Here is a 15411-nt window from a genome sequence, read left to right on the forward strand (position 1 = left end):
ACCTCGCCAACAACTTCCGCAATTGGTTGTAAACTCTTCTGAATCTTCTGTGACAACTGACTACACCGCTGATTCTCCAGACAAGCAAGAGGTATCTCTTTATGCAAGTCAGTGCGAGTCTCCAATACCGATGCGCATTTCTCATAACTCACTACATAATTCAAACTCTGACTCCCCACCCTCAGATCACTCCCTATCTGCTATCTCTTATGTACACCCAACCCCGCGGCGTCCTGCAATACAATCAAAGTGTGAGTCAGCCGAAACTCATCCACAACTGTTACAAACCACCCTGGCAGCAATTAATACAACTTTATTATCCATGTTTAAACTCTTTGAAGTTCTGGATGCTAAAATAACGAAGCAAGAATCCAAGTTGGATGAATTATTAGTATGGACTCAAAAAGCTAACCTGGCCCCTCATTCCTTTTCCTCCGTAAATCCAGGCATACCGTGCATCGATTTAACCAAGAAAACGATTGCAACAAGGTCATCTTTACCGTGCATTCCAAATCATTTTGCATTGCCCGTTGTCCCCCATATTATTACAACAAGCCCTCCAAAACAGTCTCTTGCTCGCACGACCCTAACAAATAACTCATGGGTCAGTGTGCAAGAACTTACTTTGAATGATCATGTGTCGGACCCTGTAATGGACTCCATTCCCCCCCAATCTGCACCAAATATTACGCATAGCACAGTCCCTGGCTCTGATCCAAAAATTAAGAAGATCAGAGCTACCACTAAACAACAATCGCACAAAAAAAGGACAACCAAAAATATGCCTATTCCACGCGTGACTAAAGCATCATTAAATGCTTTTTTCAAGAAAATCACCATTCCAAGTGCTGATGCTCCACTTGTCCCAAAAAGCATTTCGGCTGCCCCAACTAACCTACCATTGTACCCCAATGACCAAGCCCCCTCTGCTATCATCGAAGCCTATGAACCACTAGATGCTTTGGTCAACACTCTTAGTGCTGACTCAAACATCAAACATCATGACCTAGTGATAACCGAGCAACCAACTCCCCATATGGTTAACGTACCACCTGTGACCAAACCCACCGAATCTGAATGTCAAAGATCCCTGATTTTGAAGGAAATGCGAAAGGCGTTGGACGCCTATATGGACGAGTGTAACCATGGGCAACCCCAACAACCAACAAAGTTAACCACTGATATTTCATCAAAATCAGTATCCTGGTCCTCCCCGGTAGCTCAACAGGCAAAATCATCAATCTCTACAACTTATGGTAATGCACATGCTTTCACACGTCCCTCGTGCCTGACTCCACTGACTTCAAAACACATCCCGGATCGACATATGCAGACACGCCATGATAATGGCTTGAAGCCTAACAAAAATACCCTATCCCGGCACTCGATTCCTAAGGCCTCTACCTGTCATACATTGATTTTGCAATGCCGTGAGGGTGAATACCCAACCTACAATCTAAACCGACAAAGCGTACTTAACATCTTCAGTGATGTCCGAGAATTAGAAGACTTCACCTCCCAGGACATAGCCCAAGTGGAATATTTGAATGATGATACAACAGCTATTGTGAGGCTTTGGATTCCTTCAGGCATTGTTTTGAATACGATCTGGTTAGCCAAGAGGACCCTTTTTAATATGGGTTTCCTATTGGTGCAAGACCCAGCCCGTTTGACGGAATACATTGAGGCCCCTCCCCAACACCTATCACAAATATATTATAGTTCCGGTGCTGACCCTCAATTTCCTAATAATTAACCACCAATTGCACCCCAGTCTCATGTCATTAAAATAGCCTCTTGGAACACCCGAGGCTACACTCATTTACCCACTTCTGTACAATCTTTGACGGACTATGCTATAATTGCACTTCAGGAGACTTGGTATATGGTCCCCCCTATTTGGGACAACTTTGATGTTATTCTGTTACCAGCAAAGATGGGATTACGTGGTCGCCCTTCATCTGGTTTAATGGTTGCAGTTAATAAGAAACTTGGCTTCAAAATGGAGGCGTGGTTAAATGTTAATATCTTTTTGCAACTAGTAAAGATCACCCACAGTGACCATACCATAGCCCTTATTAACATCTATCGCAATCCGGCAGGTCTATCTGACATAGCCTTCTTTGCGGGGTTAACGGCCCTGTTAGATGAAATATCGGCAACCTCTGGTATCACTGATACCCTGATCATGGGTGACTTAAATATGGATTGTTTATCCCCTGGTAACCAAAACAAGACAAAGGCCTTATCCACCTGGTCCCATCTTATGTATGAACGCAACATGCGAGTAATCAATGGCTCAGTGGAACGCGATATCCCCCCGAAACCTACATGGCAGCGTGGTAAGAGTCAAAGTATCATTGATTACATGTACATTGACCAATCTATGTATAGTAGTGTTATCTTATTTGAAATAATTACACAAGCTGCAAGTGATCACCATCTTCTCTCATTACATCTTAACTGGTCAGGTACACCCCTCATCAAACAATGGATGACCCAACACCTAACGGTTAATAATGCAAAAAACCGCCTAAAATGGTCTGAGAGGACCCTTACACAGTTCTCAAATGCATTGTTCGCAGTTGATAACTCACTTGAATTAATTGAGTATACGGATCTACTTGAACCATACCGGAATACAATCGTACCAAATCCAAAGATAAAAAAACACAAACATCTTTATGACCCTATAATTAAAGCACGCAGGGCCGAATATCGCAAGGAAAAGAGACTCATCCTCAAGTTAAACAACACCAATACTCACAGGGCATTAAGATCTATTAAATGTAAATATTCGAATTGGATTCGGGGACGTCGAGCATGGATGTTTCAACAAGACAGTGAAGCCATGCTGCGTTCAATCAAGTCCAAGAATTCGGCTGAAATATGGCGCCTCCTCAACTTGAATTCTAACTTATCGCAGGCACATGCTCAAACAGGTGCGGTTACCGAAGCCACTTGGATCGCACATTTTTCAAACTTATATTGTGATCCCCTCTTCCATCATAACGTATATAAGCCCCAATCCAAAACTCAGTGGAACCTTGCCTGTTCCCCGGCCCTACTTGAAGAACTGATCACAAAGTTGAGCTCTTCACATGCCGCTGGGCCTGACGGCCTACACAATGCCATCCTGAAAGAAAATCCCAGGCTATGGGCAAAAAACCTCCATGCCATTTTCTCCGAAATTATGAAACGCCATATCTTACCAACTTTGTGGCTATGCTCTGTCATAGTCCCGATTTATAAGAAGGGTGATCGTGCTGATCCTTGTAATTATCGCCCTATAGCCCTTTTAGATGTCCCGGGCAAACTCTTTGCTAAACTAGTTCTAAATGAATTCAATCTTTGGACAGACCTCGCTGCCAAGCGAGATCGGCAACAAACGGGATTTGTCGCAGGTATGGGTACCTGTATAAACCTGTTAACTTTAAATGCAATAAAAGCCCTCAGCCAGTCTCACAAACAATCCATTTATTTCGCATTCATCAATCTACATGCGGCCTTTGACTCTGTCTCACGTGCCGTGCTTATGAGGAAACTAACAAGAGACAACTGCCCCCCAGATCTCCAGGATATTATCTACGCATTTCATGCAGACACTTCGATTCGTGTAAGGCTCACTTTAGATGGTTTGTTGTCTGCCCCGATTAAAACAGACCGGGGCCTAAAGCAAGGGTGTGTATTAGCTGCAGCAATTTTTAATTATTTCATCCATGATCTAACTCCAATTCTTCTACATACTGCCTCCGATGCTCCACTCCTTCAAGGCCAAAAAATTACTAATTTAAACTACGCGGACGACATAGTTCTCATTTCAAAAACGCCGAAAGGCTTACAGAACCTCATCGATGCATTCAACGCGTACCTAATTGAGAACCAACTGATAATTAACTTTAAAAAAAACAGATTGTAGTTTACAAGGCAAATCGGCTACATAAATATAAACCCAAATGGTTATTTAATCATACTCCACTGGAAGTTGTGCAATCATATACTTACCTGGGTTGTGAATTTAGTGGCTCGCTCAAACCGCATCATCAATTTGATCACATGGAGGCAAAATTGACATCAGCAATTTCGCAATCAAAAATCATCTTATATAAATTTGGAAAATTTACAATTCAACCGATAATAACTTACTGGTCCATGAAAGCAATTCCCTCTATTCTGTATGGGGCTGAAACCCTACTGAATTTCAATCATGTACATCTGGAGAGACTTGAGGGAAAGTTCTGGAGGGCTGTGCTCAACCTTCCCCATTGTGTTCCAAGTGCTTGGTTGCGATATGAAGTAGGCCTTGTCTCCATACACGCGATTTATACTTGGCGATGTTGTATGTTATTTCGTAAATGTCTTATGGCAAACCAAAAAATGGATATGTTATCTGTAATAGGTGCTTTCATGCTAACAACCGACAAGCACTTTGTAAAATCGTGGATTAATCTGTGTTTGGAAGCCTTAGCATCTGCTAACATTTCAATCGACAAGTTAATAGCTAATCCCGTAGGTTCCAAAACAGCATTTTATACTCTAGATTGGTCAAATACCATCGATCAATGCCAAAAGTATCGCCAACCATGTAAGTTTCGCTTCTGGCCCAAACCAATGAAATGTCCCGAATCTTATCTGTTAAAATTCCCCACTGATAAATTAAGAGCAGCCTTCATGAGAACACGATTCGATTTATGGCCCACTTACCAGGTTCAGGCAAGACGGAATCTGCGATTAAGAGCCCTACAAACATGTCGATTCTGTATGCAAATCAATACAATTGAATCCTTGGAACATTTAGTCTGTTACTGTCCTAAATTGAATGCACTAAGGTTAATACATTTCATGAAACTATTGCCTTGCATGGAAACTGTTGACCAAGAAATGAGATGGACCTTTTTATTGTGCTCTAATACCTATCTTTTGCAGATTGCACTAACCAAATTTTTATTATCCTTAAGCTTAGATAAAAGTTAAATGAGACGTAATCTAAGTCGTAGGCAGCTTGAAAACTAAAAGTTAAGGAAAAGAGGTAATCCCTTCTTTTTTCCTTCTTTTCCTCTTAATTTATTTTCTATATCGTTACTGAATTATATATCTCTGAAGTGTATTTATTTTATCTTAATTTCATTATGTATTAGTTAAATGTGTATATATGTGTGATGAAGGGCAACAACACCTGTGCTGTCTGACTCTGTACATTCTATCATGAAATTCTTCTAAAACTGTTGTTATTTTATGATTATAGCAAAAATTCATCAAATTATTATGTTCGTATATTGAAAAGTTGTTTCGACAGCTAAATCAATAAAAAAAAAAAAAAAAAAAAAGAAATTCTGGACGCAAATGACATTACCATTACTACCTTACTTGAAAATCCTGAGAAGGCCAAACGTAAACTATGGAGCGCGGATTGGCATCAAACCTGTACTGACAGATCTAGCTCTCGTCTCTTAAGAGAAGTTCCACCAGAAGCCCCTGATCAGAACTCAAGATTACTATATCTGCACTTCCGGCTCAATCTGTTCATGACAAAAGACCGTACAGGTACTTGGCTACGTAAGGAACCTGTCGACTTAATCTGTCGCTTTTGTAAACGTTCGACAGAGACACTAAAACACTTGACGTTGTTCTGCCTTGAATTTCGCTCCTTGCGAACAAAGTTATTCGGACCGCTCTTTGAGGCACGAAGTACCTACACAGCTGATGATTGGTGGAATGTTATGTTTGAAGGTGCTGACCGAAAAATTATGTTTGGTCTAGTTCAACTGTTGAAGGACTTGAAAATCCGGCTAAAAGAGCCGATCTAGATAGTAGGAGGAGCCGACTGACAAAGCGTCTAAACAACATATGTTTGGGGAAAGAAGTAGGAAGAAGTGTATCTTGCTATCTGTTTTAAAGGTTTTTCTTGTAAACCATATAAAATTAATAATAAAAAAAAAAAAATGACAAACTCCAGTACAATCCAAGGCAAAATAACATTATAGAAAAAATAAAGACCAGAGTCGTAATTATAGTTTCTATTACTATTAACATCTACCCTATCGCTATCTAAGTTTGAGTCGTCGTTAGTGAGGGCCCTCCTTTCCATCATATTTCCACCTGAAGGGGCGATATAAACGTTTTAATTACACAATAAAACATATTTTTTCCTTTTTCCATTTCGTAGCATATTCTTGTTATGTTCATTTACATCTTATATTATAGGCCAACAAACTATAGGCCCATAACAACTGTCCCGTTCCTCCTCAAAATCTTAGCTAAAGCTGCATATCTACAGATCCAATCTTATCTGGAAATCAACAATCTACTAGGGACAAGACAATCAGGATTTAGACCGAGACATGGAACCGTAACGGCTCTCCTTGATCTTAAAAACCAACTAGACGAGTGCAAATATAGAGGAAACATCTCTATTCTCCTACTCCTAGACCTATCAGCTGCCTTCGACCTGGTAGATCACAAGGTACTCTGTAATCACCTCAAATCGACGGCCAACTTCTCCACAAAAGGCACAGTGTGGATAAAATCATTCTTGGACCAGAGAACCATAAGAGTCTTCTCACCTACAGCAGCAGCGGATCCAGTCCCTATCACCCGTGGAGTCCCTCAAGGGTCATGTGTTTCCCCCACTTTGTACAATATTTTTACAAAGCCTCTCTTTGATATATTGGACAAACTAGGGGTCTCATATACCAACTACGCTGATGATACCCAGATTCTTATCCGAATCCAGGGTGACTATGAAAAGGACACCAGTCTCATAAATAAAATCTACCAAATCATCCAAACCTGGATGGCCACACATGGCCTAGGTCTTAACGACGACAAGACCGAGCTCTTAATCATCGGGTCTACCAGTAAACTTAACAAATTACCCCATCTGTACAATTCCATTACGATTGATGGCATCGAAATCAAGGTAGCCAAGGAAGTTAAAACCTTAGGATTCTACCTAGACACAGCGCTCACCCTCGACAAGCAAGTAAATGAGACAGCCTCAGCAACCAGTTACACCTGCAAACTTATTCACACCTGTAAACCATACCTATCCACAGACAGCTGTACCACCATAGCGTGAGCCCTCATCCTCTCCAACTTAGATTACTGCAATGCACTGTACCTAGGTACCAGTAAACATAACATCAACAAACCCTGCAGAACAATGCCCCTAGAACAGCCCTAGCTATTCCCAACGGGCAACACATATCTGTCCATCTGGCTGGCCATCAATGACCGTATCAAATTTAAAACTCTGAACATTACACATAATTGTCTGAACAACAAAGCACCTGCATACCTCAAAGAAAAATTCACAAAGTACACTTCTGAACGACCCATCAGAAAGGCCCTCTCAAACAGCATCAAAATCCCGAACTTTAAACTGAAAAGAACTGGTGGGTCCAGCTTCCCAGTTCTAGCAGCTCATCTCTGGAACTCCATCCCAGAGGCACTCAGAGCCACCCCTTCCTTCCATGTGTTCAAAGCGAATGTCAAACTCTGGCTTCACACCAACGACTGCTAAATGCCACAACTGTACCTAATACTCTGTACATTTTTTGTAAAATACTTGAAACTGTAACATATCCTACATGTAAGTCATCTGATATTGTAACATAAGAAATGCTTGATATATGATCCCGTAACATAAGAAATGTAACATATTTATGTACCTGTAACTCAAGATTTTATTTTTTGCAAGCGTCCAGTTGCTTAACGGCCAGGTGCGCTCTATAAATAAATAAACAATACAATACAATACAATATTCTTGTTATGTTCATTTACATCTTATAGCTCATATTATGGTTTTACAATAAAAGGTAGCAGATAGTTAAGAGAATAGAACTATAACAACCTTGGGGATATAGACATAGAGAGACATAGGAATAACCACCAGTTAAAGGTGTACTATATTGATACACCTAAAGAATAATCTTGGAAGGCCTTTCTTGGGAACAATACTTTGGGGACGAAAAGAAATGAGAGAAAAAGAGAGAGAAAATAATAGGAGAAGTGATCTGAGAAAAGAATGAAATAAGGGGTGTAAAAATGGAGAGAAATAGAAACCAAAACTATAAACATTTTCATTCCATATTAACTCACATTCATTTCTCATCATTAACTTCTTTGTATTTTTACTTTTATTTTGATTTTACTTTTTAACTCTTTTGCAATTATTTTTCTTTTTAGGGCGTTGCAATATCTTTACCTTGGTGTTACACGCTCTGAGGGGTGGTGCTTTCATGTGCAGCCAGATGCACCCAGTATTTTAACCCTCTAACCTTCACTGCTGAGGGCGTGCAATAGATCACTTCATACGGGCCATGAAATCGTGGGGAGTTCCATCTGCACACGAAACTGCGCATGTATACATTTTCACCGGGCATTAGCTGTGCTGCTGGGCTATCCTGCGCTGGTTTGTTTGTGTCAGTTACTTTTCTTGGGTGAAAGGAGGTGCTATTTGTTTTGCTATGCTTCGCACATCCCGTGTCAGTTGGGTGAGATATTCCTTAAATTCATCACCCAGCACTGTGGCAGCTCTATGAGCGTCTGATGCTCTTCTTACTGGAGAGAGTGGCGTATGGATGCGCCTTCCCATCACTATTTCGTGCAGGCTTAAATGGTGGTCCTTACATGGCTGCGTTCCGAGTTAGAACAGTGTTAGAGGCAAGCAATACACCCAGTTTTTCTTAAGTGTGTCACATAATTTAGACACTTCACTCTTGAGTAGGCCGTTGATATTTTCCACCATTCCGTTAGCTTGCAGGGGATGAATCAAACAGAGCTTATGTTCCACGCCTAACAAGGTTGTCATTTCTTTGAAAAGGTCATTTACAAAGTGTGTGCCATTATCCGAGCAGATCATGTCACATATTCCCCACCTGGAGAATACTTCTTTTACCAAAAACTTGTCCACGCACTTTGCATCAAGGCGCACGCAGGGTCCTGCTTCCATCCAACGTGAAAAGGGGCACACTATTAATATGAGGTATCTTGCCCTGTTACATCTTTCTCCCATGTCAGCATAGTCTATGTGTCATTCTCGAAATGGACCTGATGGGTGTGGCAGTGTTCCTCGCAGAGTTCACACCCGAACTGTATGTCTGACATGTTGTACATTCTATTTTCAGTTTTGTTAAGTGCTCTGGCAAATTGGGGACAAACCAGTCTTCCGGAATATCTGCTGCAATATGTTGCTTTGTAACATGTGTTGGAAAATGTAGTTGTTGGAATGCTATGTGTAATAATTCTATGGGCATCACTACTTTGCCTATCATTTCTTGACGCCATAACAAATCTGTGGGGGATTGCTTGCACTCTCTTTTCTCCCATAGCTCCTGTTCCTCGGGTTGTGCGTGCCTTTGCAATTCTATTATTTGCAGTATGGGTGTAGAGTTGTACCCTTCTTCTTTGTCATCTGTACTTTGTATTATGCATTCTATTGCCTGAGGGATGTCGAGGTACTCTGCTTCTTTCACAGCTGCGCCTGCTGTCGCATTCCAGAGCGAGATTGCCTCTGTGTTGTTGCCATGTGCCTGGCATTTCACTAAAGCTACCATTGATGGTTTGGCTAGTGCTTCAATTAGATCATTCAATAGTGCTGCATGTTGTACAGGAGAGCCGTCTGCTCTCCTAAACCCTCTTCATCACCATTGTGACAATCCGGAATGTACTGTTGTTGTCACTTATGCCGAGTCAGAGTAAATTGTTACTGCACATCCTTTAGCTATATGCTGCCTTAGCTGAAGGGAGGTGTTTCTGCACTATCACTTCATACTCTTCTCCTTCAATTCTTACCACAGCTGCCCCTAAATGTTTTTCTCCTGTTTCGCAATCAATAGATGCTGACCCATGTACGAAGTAAATTTAACCTCCCTCTAAGGCATTTTCACTTGCTTTTGGGATATCGTCTTCTTCCCCCTCATATGAAGCGCAATCATGTGCTTGCATGTCTTCTAGTGTGCAGGGTTCTGCGATGAATGTCGCAGGGTTTACCGTTTTGCACGGGACACCATGTACATTTGGGCTGGATATTATTATTTCATATGCGGTTGCTCTCTGTGTAGTTAGTGTGGATTTAGATCATTCTATTATGGCAAATAGAGAGTGTTCAACATACAGCATACAGTGTTACAGAGCAGCCCATCACTATTGTGGCGCTTTTCTCTATTGCGAAGGCGGCGGCTGTGAGAGCTTGTTCGCATGCAAAGTGTCCTTGTATTACTGAGTCTAAGGTGCCGCTGTAGTAGGCCAGTGGCTTGTGGCCTAGTGATGTTTTCTGTGTAAGTACTGCTGTCATTACTTTTCCGTTGCAGTGCGAGAACAAATAAAACTCTTGTTCGTAATCTGGGTTCGCTAAAACGGGTGCGTCTGTGATGAGGCCCTGCAATTTAAAGTACTGCGTCATCATTTCTTCTGTCCATTTTAGAGGAGCATTGTTCTTTTGTGCTTCCTTTAATCCCTGGAGGAGGGTGTGTGTGTAAGCGGCATAATCTAGTATCCTCGCACGGCAATAGTTACACATGCCAAGAAATTTCTGCATGTCTTTCACAGTTTTGGGCATTAGGGTGTGGCTGCCGCTCTATCTGGTATGATGCTTTTACCATCTTTTGAAATTAACTGTCCCAGATATAGTACTTCTGCCAAGCAATATTGGAGGTTACCCTTGTCAACCTTGGACCCTTTGATGCTAGTAAGTTTAATAATGTTATTGAATCTGCTCTACATTGCTCTTTGCTTTCACTACAAATAAGGAGATCATCCACGTACGGAATTATTGTACTCTTTACATCAGCATTGCCAAGGTCTTCGTGTAGAATTCTGTTAAATATGCTGGGGCTCTCACAATACCCTTGGGCCAGCCTGCAATGTTCATAACTTTTCCCCCTTGATTACACTTGATTATAAGGCACAAAATCGTCAGCTATAAGGGTTACAAAATACATTGTTATTGGTTATGAGGCGAGAATGCATAGGTTCCTGTTGGTGCTGCTTCGCCAGGATTGGCTGCTTCTTGGGCGTAGTATGAACATCACGTGGTTCAGCTGGACTTGTCCGGGTGGGGTGAGTGATGGGTCAAGCTGGAGATGCGAATGACACTAGCTAAGCTGGCCTGAACACATATTCTACACATGCAATACACAATGGACATCGATATACCTTTGAGTAAACCATGAAACCCTATAAATTGCACACATGGGATTACATTGTCGTGCAGTGGTTACTCATAGGGCGAGGGGCTTGGGGGTCTCGTTCCCCATGATAACCTGGGGACTGGGTTGTTCTAGCACATCAAGGCGGGAGTGACACATGTTAGTTTTAAGACAGAATATACTATGACAGGGATATGGGTTTATTGGGGGCACTCTCGGGTGGGCTGCACAGCAGGGTCACACTTCTGATACATCAAAAGAATACCTTTGGAGGTCACAGGGTTGCACACGCAGTAATTTTCCAACAGCGGGGATCAGGGGTACCGTAGCAGGTTTGTGGAGATGGATGAGTTACAAGTCATGGCTAAGGCCGGTACACACATAGGACAGTAATCTCAGAGGAAGAGAGAGAAGACACATAGTGTTATTTGTTGCAGTTATCCTAGGCGCATCTGTGAGAAAGGGATTTGTAAAGTGCAGACAGAGGAAGAAAAGGTGGGGGACATGAGTGCTCACTGTGCGTGGCGCTGCAGAGGGGAGAGGTGGCTTTCGTAGTATTGGAGTGTGACCTAGTACAAAGATGGAATTGATGGCACAGAAAATGGAGTCCAAGTGTGTCTTGCAATAGTCCCACCTCTGCTCCAGTCAGGGCCTTTTTCCTCATGGCAAGAGCAAGCAGTACATTTTGCGTAGAATGTATGGGGGGGCTAATTCGCACCTTCATTCCTTACAGTGGCTCTGCTCAAGTTTGAGAGAGGCAGGGAGGCTTTTTCAGAGGGAGTCCCTAGCCGAAGACATAGATCTACCTCCGACTCTCTGCCTGGTGAAGTGTCTGACCCCTTGGAGGTGGATGAGCAGAGGGCTCGAGAAGGAAAATGCTAAGGAAGAGAAAGTTGGATGCAGTGTGGTCCCTAGTCCCAGAAAGCCTGTGGACGATGCAGAGGGCGTTGAACTTGATCCTTGCAGCCACAAGGATCCAGTGGAGAAATTTCAGGGCTGGAGAGATACAATCCCTGAGACAAGTCACGCAGTCCTTTTATTAATTAGTTGCAGAGGGCGAAGAGTAGAGACAGGCAGATTTAGAAAGAGGCTGTTGCAGTAGTCAAGCCTAGATAGAACCAGGGCTCTTGAGACAATGAGCTTCTGCAGGAAAGTTCGAAAAGCAAGTATACCTCTTAGCAGGTGCAGCCGATAGTGTGAATTCTTAGAGACATCAGAGATGTTAGGAGAGAAGGAGAGGGTGGAGTCAAAGATAAGGCCAATGTTCTTAGCCTCACAGAAGGGTGCAGGTAGAAGGCCCAGGGTGGGCGGCCTGAGTGAGAGAGGGAAGGCGGGAACAGGTGTCCCAATGAGGAATATCTCAGTCTTACTGGCATTAAGGCAGAGATTGTTGGAGGTACACCATTCCTGAATTCAGTTATGAGAGAAGGAGCAGAGGAGGCTGAGGGGAGCCTTAAGCAGAGCTGAGTGTCATCCGCATAACACTCATAGTTAGAACAGAAGGTAGAGATGCAGTGGGCCAGAGGTTTCAGGTAGTAGTTAAATAGCCTGGGAGAGAGGTTAGCCCCCCAAGGCACACCACATGTAGAGAGAGAGACGTAGAAGAGAGGAATGACCCAAGTTGGAACTGTGAGGGTCAATCAGAGAGAAAGGAGGTCAACTAGGCTAGGGCCTGACCAGTGATACCGAGGTTGTCACGGAGATGATTAAGCAGGATGGCGTGGTTGACTGTGTCGAAAACAAAGGCGAGATCAAAGAGAATGAGGACAGATGGAAAGCTAGAGTCTAGATTAGAAAACATGGGCTTCATTACGAGGCTTGCGCTCAGTGCTGATTACAAGCTTCCCATCCCGTGACCTGAAAGGGGAAGAGGGAGGTAACAACGGGACACTATAATGTTCCCGTTGTAACCTCCTTCCCCATTCCCATTGAGCCCTATGGGGGCTCAAATGGGAATGGGGAATGGTTCCTGCAAGGAGGATTTACCGGGTCCTCCTATGTCGGAATGACCCGGTAAGTCCCCATTGCAGGAACCCGGAAAAGGAGCCCGGTTTGGAGGCAGCTATGGAGCTAGTAGCTTCATGGATGCCTCCAAACTCGTAATGAGGCCTCATGTCTTCACAGGTCTTCAGGGGAGCAGTTTCTGTGCTTGTGGCTGCTCTGAAGCCAGACTTGTGGTTATGGAGACCAACAGATTCAGTATGTAGATTAAGCTGGGAGATGGCCAGCATTTCCAGGAGTTTGCCTAGGAAAGGAGTGATGGAGATCGGGTGGTAGTTTGTTGGAGAGGAAGGATCGGCAGAGGGCTTCTTAAGGAGAGTGTGCACAAGGGAGTGCTTAAGGGGGAGGGGAAGTTTCCAGTGGCAAAAGAGTGATTGCAAAAATCGGCTAAGACAGGAGCAAGGGTGTTGATGTGGTCCTTAATAGTTCTGGTAGAGCTTTGGACTTGTCCAAAAACATCATCAGGAGTGAACAGGGAGAAGGAGGAGAAGGGAAGAGGAATGGCTGGAGAGGGGCCTGGAGAGTTAGAGGTAGAGGAGAGGAAGAGGAGAGAGTGAACTGGATGTCCTGAGTTTTAGTGGTGAAATCAGATGCCAGATCCATGTAAAGGGCCTGGGAGGAAACATGAGAGGTCGAGACTGCAGCAGGATTAGCCAGCTCCTTGCAGATTGTGATACGTTCAACCGAGTTGTTAGAGGCCGCACAGATGCAGGCTTGGATGTAGGCTGTCTTCTTAGACAGGACGGAGAGTCTGTATTTCCTTTGGAGCAGGCGCAGGCCAGTTTGTCAGAGGGTGAGCCTGATGTCCTCCACTTCCTCTCAGCCACCCTATACTTGCACTTAAGGGTGAAGAGGTCGGAATCGTAGCAGGAGTTGCACTTGGATGCAGGCCTCAAAAGATCCTCATGGCAAGGACATCCTGAGTATTAGAGATTGGGAGATGAAGGTTGGAAAGGGCTGTGTCAGAGTATGAGTCAGTCGCAGTTGTAGGAGAAGGAGAGAAAGTAGTGGCAAAACCCTCCACTGACACTCATTTCATGGGCCGGATGACCGAGAAGGTGGGTGGTCTGACGAGATCAGAACATTCAGGGTGCAGAGGCAGTCAGACCAGTGGAAAAAGTATAGAGAGAGAGAGAGAGAGAGAGAGAGAGAGAGAAAGTCAAAGAGGTTGCGAAAGAGCCCAGAGGATGGGCTACAAGCATCCAAGTGGATGTTGACGTCTCTCAGCAGGAGAAGTTGAGAGGTAGAGGCAAGGAGAAAGGAGGATAATAAACATGCATCTAGGAGGAGGAAAAAGTGCAGTTTGCAAAAGCATCTTTTAATCTCTATTTCAAAAATGAAAGGAACATGTTTAATTGTGCAAACCTTGTAAAGTGGCCCTTATCCAAGTGGATGTTGAGGTCCCTGAGGAGGAGAAGTTGAGAAGTAGAGTCAAGAAGGGAGGAGGATAATGAACAGGCATCTTGGAAGAGGGGAGAGTGCAGTTTGCAAGAGCATCTATTAAAATCTATTTTAAAAACGAAGGAAACCAATTTCATTGTACAAACCTTGTAAAATGTCTCTTATTAAAGTGTCAGTTTCTAATGATCTCTTCAGTTTCACATTTTAGTCATAATGAAAAACTGACATTTGTTTTACTGAGCAAAGACCATTATCAAAACCTAGAAAAACCATAAATATTATTTTCTGATAGAAGGTTGTCATTCCACCATCTCCCTCATGCAAGCTAACAACATCTTTGTAGACAACTTCAACCACCCAGGCAACAAGGCCACCAAACCGATGAAGGGAGCTTTCCTTGACCCTCGACACCTCAGACTTACATCCTCGATCTAATCATCAATGTACTGCCTTCCCTCCACTACAGCTCGCCTCTGGCGCTTGACTGCTCTAATCACATGGCCCTGACTTTTAACATACTGCAACCCATTCCAGTAAAGCACTCTCATTAGAAATTCAACAGACAAATCTTCAAGTCCTTCAAGAACTTCCCGGTGGAAGCCCTCATGGAAGACCTCGCTAAACTCCACCTCAAATGGATCGAACACCCCCAACCAAACTGTGACTCTCCACTGGAAGCACTCAGTGCCACCCATTCATCCTCCATTGACCGACACTTGCCTCTGAGACAATGCACATTCAAACCATAACCATCAGCATCCTGGTGCACGCAAGAACTCAGCCTCCGCGAAATAGTCATTAGGAAACAATAGAAAACCTGGTGCCACTCCAGAACTGCATCCACCCTTGCGCTCCACA

This window comes from Ambystoma mexicanum, chromosome 2q (genome assembly GCF_040938575.1).
Source record: "Ambystoma mexicanum isolate Mex_15411 chromosome 2q, UKY_AmexF1_1, whole genome shotgun sequence".
NCBI lineage: Eukaryota > Metazoa > Chordata > Amphibia > Caudata > Ambystomatidae > Ambystoma > Ambystoma mexicanum.